Source organism: Pogona vitticeps, chromosome 3 (assembly GCF_051106095.1).
Source record: "Pogona vitticeps strain Pit_001003342236 chromosome 3, PviZW2.1, whole genome shotgun sequence".
NCBI classification, from domain to species: Eukaryota; Metazoa; Chordata; class Lepidosauria; order Squamata; family Agamidae; genus Pogona; species Pogona vitticeps.
The window spans coordinates 210,978,607-210,990,864 of record NC_135785.1 but is presented as its reverse complement, the minus strand read 5'-3'; the positions used below and the strand labels follow the sequence as shown (position 1 = coordinate 210,990,864).

Here is a 12,258-nt window from a genome sequence, read left to right as displayed (position 1 = left end):
GAAGGTATAAACAAACAGTTACAGAGTCTGAGCCAAGTTCCTGTTTTCTGTTGTAAGATCTCATAAAAAGGCCTTTTAAGCCAACTGACTCCTTTTTCTAAATATGGAAATGTTTTAATAATTTATATATATATATATATATATATATATATATATATATATATATATATATATATATATATATATATATATATATATATATATATATATATATATATATATATATATATATATATATATATATAAAGTATTAAATATATATATTATTAAATATTTATATAAAAGTGGTGCCTCGCTTAGCGATTGCTCCGTTTAACGACGAAATCGCTTAGCGATGACTTTTCCGGAGTGTTTTTGCGCTTTGTTTAACGATGGTCCCTATGGGCGATTTTCGCTTAGTGATGGTTGGGACCATACTTCGCATAGCGATTAAATTTTGGGTCCCCTGTTTCACTTAGTGATGGTTTAAACAGCCTCATGTTTGCTGTTTTTAAAATGTTTTCCTGTTATTTATAAAGTTAGAGTTTACAGTGGACCCTTGACTTACAGACTTTTTGAGTTACAGACTTCTCTGGCCGCAAAATTTAGGTTTGCCTTGCAGACTGAGATTTGACTTACAGACCAGAAAAAAACCAAAATGGAACAAAAACGGCCTGTTACGGGATTAATTGGTTTTCAATGCACTGTAGGTCAATGGAGACTTGACTTACAGACTTTTTGACTTGAGAAATGTCTTCCAATACGGATTAAGTTCTCAAGTCAAGACCCCACTGTACTGTTTAAAATGTTTGAAATCATAAAGTGCACTTAATAAACCCTTTGTTAACCAAATTTGACTATGTTCTGACTCTTTTTTAATTTATTGTTGTACTGTATTCCCCCCCTCCCATTGAGATGCATTGAATAGGTTTCAATGCATTTCAATTGGGGAACCGCGTTTCGCTTAGCGATGTTTCCTATGGCGATTTTCGCTTGAGGATGGCAATTCGTTCCTATTGGAACGGATTATCCGATTTTCAATGCATTTCAATGGGAAACCGTGTGTATATTTTTGCATTTGTTTCAGATATGTGTATATATTTGTTACAGCTAGGCATAAAAAGCTAGGTCTGAAAAGCATTATACCTTTCTATGTTTAGCTGTTTCATTACTTCTGTTTAAAAGCATGATAAAGTAGCTTACAACATCCAAATACTCAAACATATGAAGTTAAGGAAACTAAAGTTAAGAACTTCTCCCGCAACAACTAAAATTCTGCTATATATGGTTGCAAACCTTTGAAATAGGATGGGAGGTTGTGCTGAATTCTGCAGGGGGGATTTGGTGAACATTATCTCTTCTTCATGCTTCTTCCTATGCAAACTTCTGCAGAATTGGAGGATCTTCTGAGAATGGAAGGAACACTTTCAATAATGGAAATATTTCTTCAAAATCTAAGCTAGTTTTCCAAGAAGCAGCAGAGACATCCATATCCTAGGGGAACTCAAGAACATCTGCTCAGGTGTGCTCTTCCTGGTTTGTTTCTCTCTGGTAGAGAGGGAAAGCACTGAGACAAAATTTATGCATATGATGGTCAACCAGATAAATGGATAGGTCAGGGTTTCTTAAGTCATTACCAAATGTAATAATTATACTATCATCTACTTTTATTTTCTTTTACAACTACCAGACTCTTCTTCCAGTACAAGGCTCAAATGCAAATACTGTTAATATTCTTTATATTAACACACATTGTTCCTCTGCTGTCTCTTTTAAGCATGTTACTGATGACCACAACCCCCTTCTCATCCTCACTTTTTTTCTCTTGTTTTCTGTTATCTGTTTCTTATGGAAAGGTATACAAAACCAGACTTCAAAAGATCTGAACACCAAGCATAGGTAATAAATTATTGCACATGTGAAATGCAACTACACACCATTGCATTTTAAAGCCGGGCACCAATGTTTTACTATGTGAACTCTTTATTTTACCTCATATATCTGAAGAAGTGTACTTGTCCATGAAAGCTCACATTAAAATGTAACCGTCTATAACGTGCCACAAATTTTTGATTTTTTTATGTTTTATTATTTCCCCCCCCCCTTTGGATTTTGCCCAATATGCTTGCACAGACCAACATGCTACCTCTTCTAAAATTTCAGATGATCCCCTTGTACTTAGTTCATCTCTTCCCTTCTTCACATACATCACACAGTTTATAAATTATCTTTTTTCTTGTTTTGTGATTGGTCATTGGAAGGTAAACACAGGATTCATTTGCAGGTATGATCATCCAGTTGCCGAAATCTGTCTGAATCACAGCTCTTGAACACTAACAGATTTTAGCACTAAAGATGCACTATCACAAATATACTGTATAATGCAGTATGTTTGTGATAGTGGAGTAACACTAATTCCTGTCCTGATCATTGTGAACTTTTTGTTGGAGTTTTTACAACTGTGCAGTTTGAGTGAGTGGGAGGGATTTTTCTAGGTTGTGATGACTGTCAATCTATCCAGCACTAACCAATCATTCCTTCCCACCTCTGACTGCAAAGAGAACCCACCTCTCAGCTGAGCATTCCTTTCTCTCTCTTTTGTCTGTTGGAAGCAATGTCTGCTTTTTTAATTTGATGGTGATCTGTTCACAAATAAAAGTAATGAAACACTTTTATTCTTGCTCCTACAGATGTCTCAGAATGTAATTGCCAGTTAATGAGAAAGGAATTGGCTATCTTGGAACGTTGTAGCTATTCTCCTCTGTGAATCTCTGTGCTTCTACTGCATAGAACAAGGATTTAACAAAAATTCTGCAACACATTTAACTCAAGGACAGTGATTCTCCACTTTACCCTTTGCTGTACTGGGAAAGCATAGAACATTTACCCCCTCCTAAATGATGGCCTTGGATTTTGCAACATGCACATTGTGAACACATTCCTTTTGCAGCTGAGTACAGTGGACTGCAGTAGAAGAAAGAGAAACACAGAGGCAGAAACTGGTTTATGAGCAAAATTGTTGCTTCCTTGTATGTGAACTCTATCAAAAATTTCTAAGGATTAGACTTGGTGAAATGAATGGCCAACTAACCGAACGAGTATCTTTTGCAACGTTGCGTTGCTGTGTGTCATCAAGTCATTTCCAACCCTAATAGGTTTTTTTAAGACACATGAGATGTTCAAGGAGTGGCTTACTATTGTCAGCCTCCTGTGATTTCCCTATGTGGGGATTTGAACAGAGGTCTCCTGAGTCCTAGTTCAGCACTCCATGCACTACACCACACTGGCATTCTCTGCAACATTACTGGAACCGACCTACTCAAATGTTTTGTGTCTCTAAATGTCCAAGAAAAAAATGTCACTTTCTAAATGTGCTGGACCTAATCTTTCTGTGTCATTGAATCCTTCCTGTTTCTTCGTTGTATTAGCTGCTTTTCTCCTTCCTTTTCCTCCCCCCCTGCCCCCAATCTGGGGATTACTTAGAAGAGAGATAGTTCAGATTTTACTAGGAAAATGAACTAGTTTGACATGGATTTTTAAAGGATGGCAGAACTGATGATGCTTGAGAATGAGCAACCCTATTTGCCAACTCCTGCAGTGAGGCAGAGGGGAACTTGTCATTGAGGGCCAAAAGAAACAGTGTGTGTGTGTGTGTGTGTGTGTGTGTGTGTCTTTCCTGGTTCTTACAGTGTTCACTTTCCAGCAATGTGATCCTGTTTGTTATGGGTGACTCCTGAATTAAACATGCAATGTAAGCTGCTGTTCACACTCCAGACAGAATCCCAGTTACACAGTCTTCTCCTTTGAATTTGCTTTTTGACAGATTTCTCTGGTATGAAATACAATTTGGCTTAAGGCTTCCTTGCCTCCCTCCAGCAATAGCAAAATTGAATCTCATAAAATACGTGGTCATACAGACACACCAAACTAATTACCCTGTATTAAGAAACCAATATGTATAGAAAACCAACTTTAAAATGCAGAGGGCCACTGGAGTATAATGTTCAATATTTATAACTTCCATTATTTTCATTCTAGTTCTTGAAATCAGCAGGGCCTATTCAATACATATTCGGATCCGTCTATAAAAGTTGCCTCCCAGCCTATCTGAAACATTTCATGTGCATCAAAAATGAGAGATGAGCCATGAAGTCTGCTGGCAGGAGAATTATCTGTCAAGCTGCTCCTCTCTGGACCATCTGTCAATCTTAATTGCTTGTCTCCATCAGTGCCCATGGGCATCATTTGGTAAGCATTCAGGCAGATAGTGATAGTTGGCTCGGCCGAAAACATGCCAGCAGATAACACTGCAGCTTCAATGGCTTGCTAAAGCTAACAGCATTAGGCACATTACTGCCACACCATTTGGCATTTTCTATTGCACATAAACACTCCGGCTGGTATTGGATACTGCAAGCGCCTAGTTCCTACTTTCACTTCTAAGCACTGCTACTGCTCCTATAGGGAGAGAGAGAACTCAAATGACTAAGGTGACAGATTATTTCATGTTTCCATTTGGAAAACACTGCTGGTTAAACGTCCCACAGGAAGCATGGCAATGAGTTCATTTGTTCATACAGAGTTTAAATATTTGTTTTACTTATCTGCTTCTAAAATGTCTATGCCACACTTCTCAATGGTCAGTCAGTTTTCCCAAAGCAGCTTATGAAAGAGTAAACACACAAGCCAATTACAAAGCAAATAAAACAACAAAGGAACACAACACTCTGTGAATAATTATGATGGTACAACAGCCCTGTGGGGTGGGGAAAAAACTAATGCAGTCCAAACATGTAGAATCTATTACTGGCATGCAATTGATGCTAATTCTGTTCAAATATTTAAAACAGAATTCTAAGTTACTCTATGGTATGTCTGTCAGAACACTGATGCTTGAGAACTGTGAGAGATTGAGGCGGCAAGTTAGGGAAGTTATGGAAGGAGCATCTATGTCTGTAATGTGTGATGATTCAGAACAGCAGTACAGTACTTGGACTCCACAGGAAGGGGCAGATCTAGGATTAAACATCCATTAGTCATCTGTGCACTTACTAAATATGATGCAATTGCAAGATGGAGACCCTTCTGTATCCCACAGCTTTTAGTGGCAGCCAGGCATTGTCACTGTATCATGAACGGAGCTGGATGGTGGGCTAAGGTACACATGAGTACACAAGACAAATCTATGAGAGATCAGCCAGGTTTTTTGTCTACAGAGAGAGGAAAGAGTGTACACTTTAGTTTTACCTGAATCTGCAACCTGCAGACTAGCCCTGCTAGTGATTTGAAGAACAAAGGGCCAAATTCCTCTGTCACCAAATGCACCATCTATGCCCAATTAAGAGCTCTGGAGAATTTGAAAACTTCTCTTGTTGTAATGTCTCACTGACTCAGTAAAGGTATCACACCACCCAGAATTTTGTTTCTATATATAGCTCACATGGCTCCTTTTTAAAACGGATCTCCATGAATCAAAGAATACAGAATCTGAATCAAAATTGCCTGGTAAGAACAGGTGCATGTGACATGTAGAGCAATGGCTGTGTGTCAAGTGCCATCAAGTCATGCCATGGTTACACAAGTAGGGTTTTCAAGCCATGTGGGATATTTAACAAGTGGTTTTACTACTGCTACCTCCCAGTGAGTTTCCATGGCCAAACAGGTATTTGAATCCAGTTTTCCTGGATCCTAGCCCATCACTCTAGCCACAACAGCATACTGGCTCAAGAAAACTGGTTGGGCATATAATAAATTACTGTACTTGTACTGAGGTATTTTCAGATATTATTTATTTATTTATTTATTTATTTATTTATTTATTTATTTATTTATTTATTTATTTATTTATTTATTTACAATATTTTTTGGCCGCACCATTGCCAGTGGCTTCTGGGCGGCAATTAGCTTGGAAAAGTTCTTAATTTTGCCTCTTTCAGAGCTTCCTAGTGGCCATGCTTGTTAGGGCATTCTAGGAGGTATATACAGTATATGTTCCCTAAGCTCTGCTTCAGGATGACTAAACTGGTTGTCAATATTAGTAGCTTGTTTAAGACTAAAGAATCAGTAAGTCCAGCTCAGCTTGCATAAGATCCTACATGCCTTTGGGGCAAAAAAAGTCTACAGTAGTAGCACAACAATTTAATTTATATACATAGTGTACATCAGTACAACACCGTACCTCCGGCTTTGTACATTAAATAATAGACACATTTAGGATTTGAGGGAACAAGCAACCTCTTGTGTTCCTCTGCAGACACTAATGCTTTGAATAGTCCCAGAGGTCAGCACAAACCAATATGCACCATGCCGAAGAGAAAGGTGGAACTCAAATTGCTAGGTGGCTGTATGCTGCTTGCCAAATGTAACCATAGTGAAGGAAGTTCTTGTCTGCTGCACTGTTGGTAAAGCATATAAATGGCTGTCCCAAGCAATACCCACAGGAGATGCAAAGGTGCCTCATACCAAATCATACCACTGTCTGTCCACTTCAGTATTTTTGTAGTATGCACTGACTGCAAGAGGATCTTCTAAGAGGACTCTTGACCTAGAGGTGCCATGAAGTGAAGCCATGGCCTGCTGTAAGCAGAACATATCCGCTACTACTCAACTACAGCTCTTCCTTAGGCATATAGAGACAGTTTATGAGAGGGCATATGGTTGCTGAAATGCAAGTCACTTCTGCCAAGAGGCAACTCATACAGATGATGTGTACAGCCTATTGTTCATTTTCTGATTACTTCTCTGGATTTACTTTGTGTATTAGTTTCCATTCAGGCTGGATTACCAGGATAATCCATGCAGGCCATATGTTCTAAAATCTCAGCAGTTGTGCACTTTAATCCCACTACAGTGATGTGAGGGTGAGCTAAAATCTTTCCACTCTCCCTCTCTTTTATTGTATGCCTTCCTTAGATCATGAAAACAAAGGCAAATATAGCTTCCCCAACTCACCCTGTCGCCGCTTGGGGTGAGACAGAGGGCACTCTAGGAATCTCCATATATATGTACGCAGCTGTTCTACAAAGCTGGTATTGGTGTGGCTGGAACCCGAAGCTGTAGTTAGCAGGCTTGTAGCGAAATGGTCTTGTAGCTCCCTCATGCATTCTTTTTTTAAAAAAAAATGTTGCAACCATAGCACCCAGTTTAGCTCTACATTTAAGACTCTGGGCCAAACAAGACCTGGTGTCCACTTGGAATGGTGGGAAGGAAGGCATAGCAGCCAATGGAAGGGTAGATCCAGGTGTGACAGACACAACCATGGGGAAAAGTGGGTAGTCATACACCTATCTGTCTGCAGTATGTACTGCAAAACACATACATGCACACGCACAGGTAGTCAGGGAAGAAATCATTTAGAGATATATCCACAGAAAAAGGTTACCAGACAGCCTCATCCTTATCCCAGTCAGTCACTCCACAACTCAGCTGAGGGGCCAGAAAAGACAACTTACCCCAAATGAGAAATGGTCCTATTTGCTATTGCTTCTACTGGTGTCAGATTTCAGTGCTGGGCAGTTCATTTATTCACCCGCCCATCCCCACATGCACACAGAGTGTGATGGGAATTGAACAGGAGTTGGACACAGCTGGGGGACAATGGTAAGGAGGCAAGCAGAAGGAGGCTGGGCTGGGGGTGAACTGGGGAAGCCTGAGGTGGGGCACTTCCTCACCTGCTTTAAAAGAACAGTCTCACGTGCTTTAAAGGAACAGGCCACCATTAGTACTAACTAGAACTGACACTTGGAAACTAATGAGACACTTTAGTTGCAATCAGTTTATCTCACTGAATTCAATGGGTCTAGAGACTAATGGAAATTAATGTTAGATATTTCCAGTGTTGTTATGTGAAATAACAGCAGTCTATGATCTTCAGTACACATGCCACAAATTGCAGCAACATTTATGGGATGTCCTTTGATATAATAATGGATAGGGCTAGGGCCAGCTGAAGGGTCATTTGGTGACCTGATATAGATCTTCCCTATCTCTGCTTTCTCTGCCTGAAGGAGGCTTTTCCATCAATGGTCCATGCTACCTTGCCTTCCATCTCTTCTTGATCCATCCCTTTCTTTTCCCAGCAGACAACAACAGAGTACATTATCAACAGTTCACTGCCGCTTCTCTTCTTGGCAGGCACAGAAGGGCTGTTTTCCTGCCATTGTAAAAATAAGTGAGGACAGGCCACCTACTAATGTGTATCATAACAACTCATATTTCCACTCCCCAGATATCTCACTCCAAAGTAGCATATAGATGTTCCTGCTCGAAGGACTAAACTGCAGAAGGACCATGGCTGCCGTTTCCCTATAGTAGGAGAAAGCATGCAATATGGGATAGCACAAAGTTCTACTATTTCTACTATGTCTCTTAAATCTATGTAATATGTGGATCTGCTCTAAATATGTTAAAATTGAGATTTCTACAAGTAGGTCTTCATATTTTGATTTCTTTGCACTAAGTAACAAAAAATGTATCTGTGGTCAGAAAAGAACAAGATTGGGTATTTGTACCTATTGTTCTTCACTGATAACACCTATTGTACTTCCAAAAGCAATCTATACCCTTGCCCAATTACACTGATTTGGAAGACTGCACTGTATACATGGCATACAGCTCTTGTTGTCTGTTCTTTAACCCGAAAAGGAGTGGAAACTGTCCCTTTAAAAAGCCTCAGAAACGGATTCAATATAATGCCATATCAATGCCCCTGAAGAAGGCTAAAAATACATTAACCGAAATGCGTTGGCCTCGCATATTTAAATAATGAAGTGATACCCATTTTACATCCTGGGACTCTCGTCTCTCCTTGCTTTACAGTTTCAGTGGATGTACCAGTCCTTTCTGTTCTTAAGCACACACACACACTGACCATTATTCTTTTGACAATAAACAAAGGTAGGCCCATAATTTCCTGACAAAAAATAATGATCTCTTGTCTTTTTATTATGATCTATTGTGCACATCAATGTTACCAGTCATACACACTGTCATCTTGATCTGTTCCAATTGGAAATAATAGTGCCAATGATTTAACATATATATTTTTGGCATTGTGTAACATATCACTATGGAATGTGTCCCAAAGCTTTTCAGGCATAGATTTGAAAGCTTGCTTAACATCTACGGTGTAATGTTAGCAATGAGATTCCATAATTAGAATGCTTTCAACGTGAAAGCTCTTGTACTGAATAAGAATGTATATTGTCTATCAAGATGCTTTACATGTACACTACATACATCAATTTTCACATGAAATTAGTAAAGATTAGGTATTAGGCATGACATCAAACTGTTTAGAAATGGATGTTCCTTCTTTTTTATATTAGCGGTTTTTATTTTGATGTGGAAATCACAGCTATCCACAAAATATACCTAGCAACATCCAGACTTTCTCCAAGTAATGGGTAAACAATATGCAGAGAAGTAGGAAATAGGTCACATTCCAGGTGGTACTGAAATCTTGCCTTGTAGACCTGAAGATCAAAAAAGCATCACTTCCAAGCATAAATGAGCTCTATACCTAGCCTGGACATCTGCTAGATCAAGAGTCTAGCTCTCATGGAGCACCTATAGCCAGTGGTGCAAATTTCAATAAGCTGCATGGTCTCAGAATAGCATCAGAAGGCAAACCACTTCTGAACACTTCATATCTAGAAAACCCTGGGAAATTCGCCCTAAGTTCAACCATTCAACAGCACATAAGTATAATTAAAAATGGTTAGGAATATGAATTGATTATGCTCAAGTTTCACCAAGGACAATACACTGGTTATACAGTAAACACATTTACTGTTAAATCAATATGTTGCCAAAGGGAATCTTCCAAATCATTTACAAATTATAGCCCCAAATCTTCAGTCAGAAATACTGCACAAAATTGAATTGACATTATTGATTCCAGAGGTGTAGATTCACATTTACTGAGAGATGGATATGACCATCTCTCAGTAACTGCTTTTATCGACAATTAATGCTTAATGCCACTAGACAGGATTATACTTTTGTTCATATGTTCCAGTTATTAAATCCCTGATTGTATTAGACTTTGGAACCTATGGTGTAAACATTACAACAGAGCCTTAAAGAAGACATACCAAAGACACCAGAATAAAACTGCAGCTGTATTGAACAAGACATGATTTCCAGGTTTTCTCAGCAGAAAATCTGCTAAGCCAGGGTGACCAACTTTCCATAGTCCATATAATTTTTTTTACATTGGATTCAAGCAACAGCGAAGAGATGCTCAGCTGAGAATGAAGCTTATTTATAAGGAAGGCACAATTAAGTTTACACTTTTTGGAACAGAGGTGAGGAACCTTGATCCTTTAGGCAGTTTTTGGTCTACTGTTCCCATCCATCTCGACTAGCATGGCCAAAGGTGATGAGGATTGTTGGTTAGCTACAACTGAAGGACCACAGGTCAGCCCCTTGTTAAAAAAAGAATTGTTTTGGTTTATTGTCAGCAGTTAATATGATACAGAAAATGATTTTACCTGCTTTGTTTACCTCAGGGTGCATAAGAGATATTTTAGACCAGTAGTTCCTAAGCGTTTTAGTATCGTATCCCCCCCACAAACACACATTTGTAATTTAAAAATTAAATAAAGACTAAAAATTAGGAGAGAAACATTTTAAATTAAAAATAATTAGAAGTAGTTTGTTACAAAAAGTTAATAAAAATGTAATTTACCTAAATAAATAGTGGAAATGAAACAAACTTAACGTGAAGGCTGCTGCTGCATCTCATGGTCACAAGACTCCCCTGGAACTATTCCACTGGTCCCGTCTTTCCTTTTTATTAACATACATTTCCTGGTGTAATCCCTCAGATTTTTATGGTCGTTCTATGTTTCTCTTTCACTGGACTGAGGAAAAGGCATGGAAGTGCTCAACTGCTGCTAGGAATCAATAACAGAAGGCACAGAAATGAGGACCCAGATCACAGGCTGTGTAAACATTTACTTTATATTACTGTGCAATGATCAATACAGATATAAATATCTTCCAATAAGAAGTACGTCATGGCTGGTTCTAGTCCAAAAGGGCTAGGCTATAATAAAACTTCTGCACCACACCCAACCCCTGTGGTGCAGGCCAAATGAAAATTTGTGCAGCATTGAAAGCTAGCTTATGTTTTTTAATTGTCTAATAAATGCATTATCCACCCTCATCTACAGACTGTGTGCAAGGACCACGTGGCTTTTTAAAAATTCCTCCCCATTTCTTTCTCAAAAGCTGCTTTAGCGCGCGCGCGCGCGCGCGTGTGTGTGTGTGTGTGTGTGGTTTTTGTTTTAATACAAGTGGAAGAGTCCTTGAAGAATGGAACAGAGCACCATTTACAGCCAAGCATAGATAATGAACATCATCTAAGCAGGATTGTGAACTGAGGCAACATTTTGCTCCAGCTACTAGATAATAGTTTTAATTCAGTTATAGTTGACTTACCTGGTGTGTAGACTAAAATTTATCCCAGCATTCCTGACATAGGATTTACCATGTTTCTGCGTGCCTCTGTTCCCAAGAGTCACATGTTTCAATGTAGGGCCATGGGCGGAGGGGAGAGAACATGGAATGATCTCCAATATTTTGTCTAAGATGACTGGGGCAGACACTCTAATTCACACAACCAGAGGTGAAATCTGAGACCTGTATTCCTGACTTGAGTCTGCATTTTGAAACTTAGTTCAAACAAAGGAGCTTGGCCATGATTTTTGGAACTCTTATATTTCTTCTGCAATACTTCCACTTCTGTGGTGCCCAGCCTGATGTGTACAGTTGTAAACTAACTTATGTTTGCGATTTTTTAGTGGTCTCATAAAGGTATCACCCATTCTCGCCTTCTGGCTATAATATATCTATTAGGGTGGATCTCTTTGTTCTGTTTACTACAGGAGACTAACTTGGCCAGGCTTCTGAAACCATAATAAGAAAAAGTGCCCTACAGCCAGTTGCTAGTTTCAAACAGAGTGGACCCATTGAATTAAAAGAATTTAAGTGTTGATTTACTATTCAACTGTTAATTCAGTGGGTCTGTTCCCTGAGAGGATTAAATAGATGTAGGCCCCAGACTGCAATTTTTATAACCTAATTGCAAACAGTTCCTTCAAGTGCAAGTATGGTTTAGTGGCTAGTATTCTCTTGGTAGATTGTGGAGTGTAGAAACACAGCACTCCTTACAATCAATGGCTACAGTTTGTGATGGAGATTGTCCCTTTTGAACCCTTGTGCAAAGGTTAACTGAATTCCCCCTGCTCAATAGTGAGAAAAGAGGAATCACAC

The 12,258-nt window shown here is 38.9% G+C and overlaps 1 long non-coding RNA gene across 1 annotated transcript in view; it reads right to left on the bottom strand.

Annotated features, from left to right (window-relative positions):
- The window catches only part of LOC110074824 (uncharacterized), a 29,978-nt gene extending 18,930 nt beyond the window's left edge, over positions 1-11,048 (bottom strand). The window contains exons 1-2 of the long non-coding RNA XR_002299850.3: positions 10,670-11,048; positions 1,276-1,385 (exon numbers count right to left, since the gene is read on the bottom strand). This is a non-coding gene — a long non-coding RNA (uncharacterized LOC110074824). The remainder of the gene's footprint in view (positions 1-1,275; positions 1,386-10,669) is intronic.
- Positions 11,049-12,258: the final 1,210 nt, after the last annotated feature.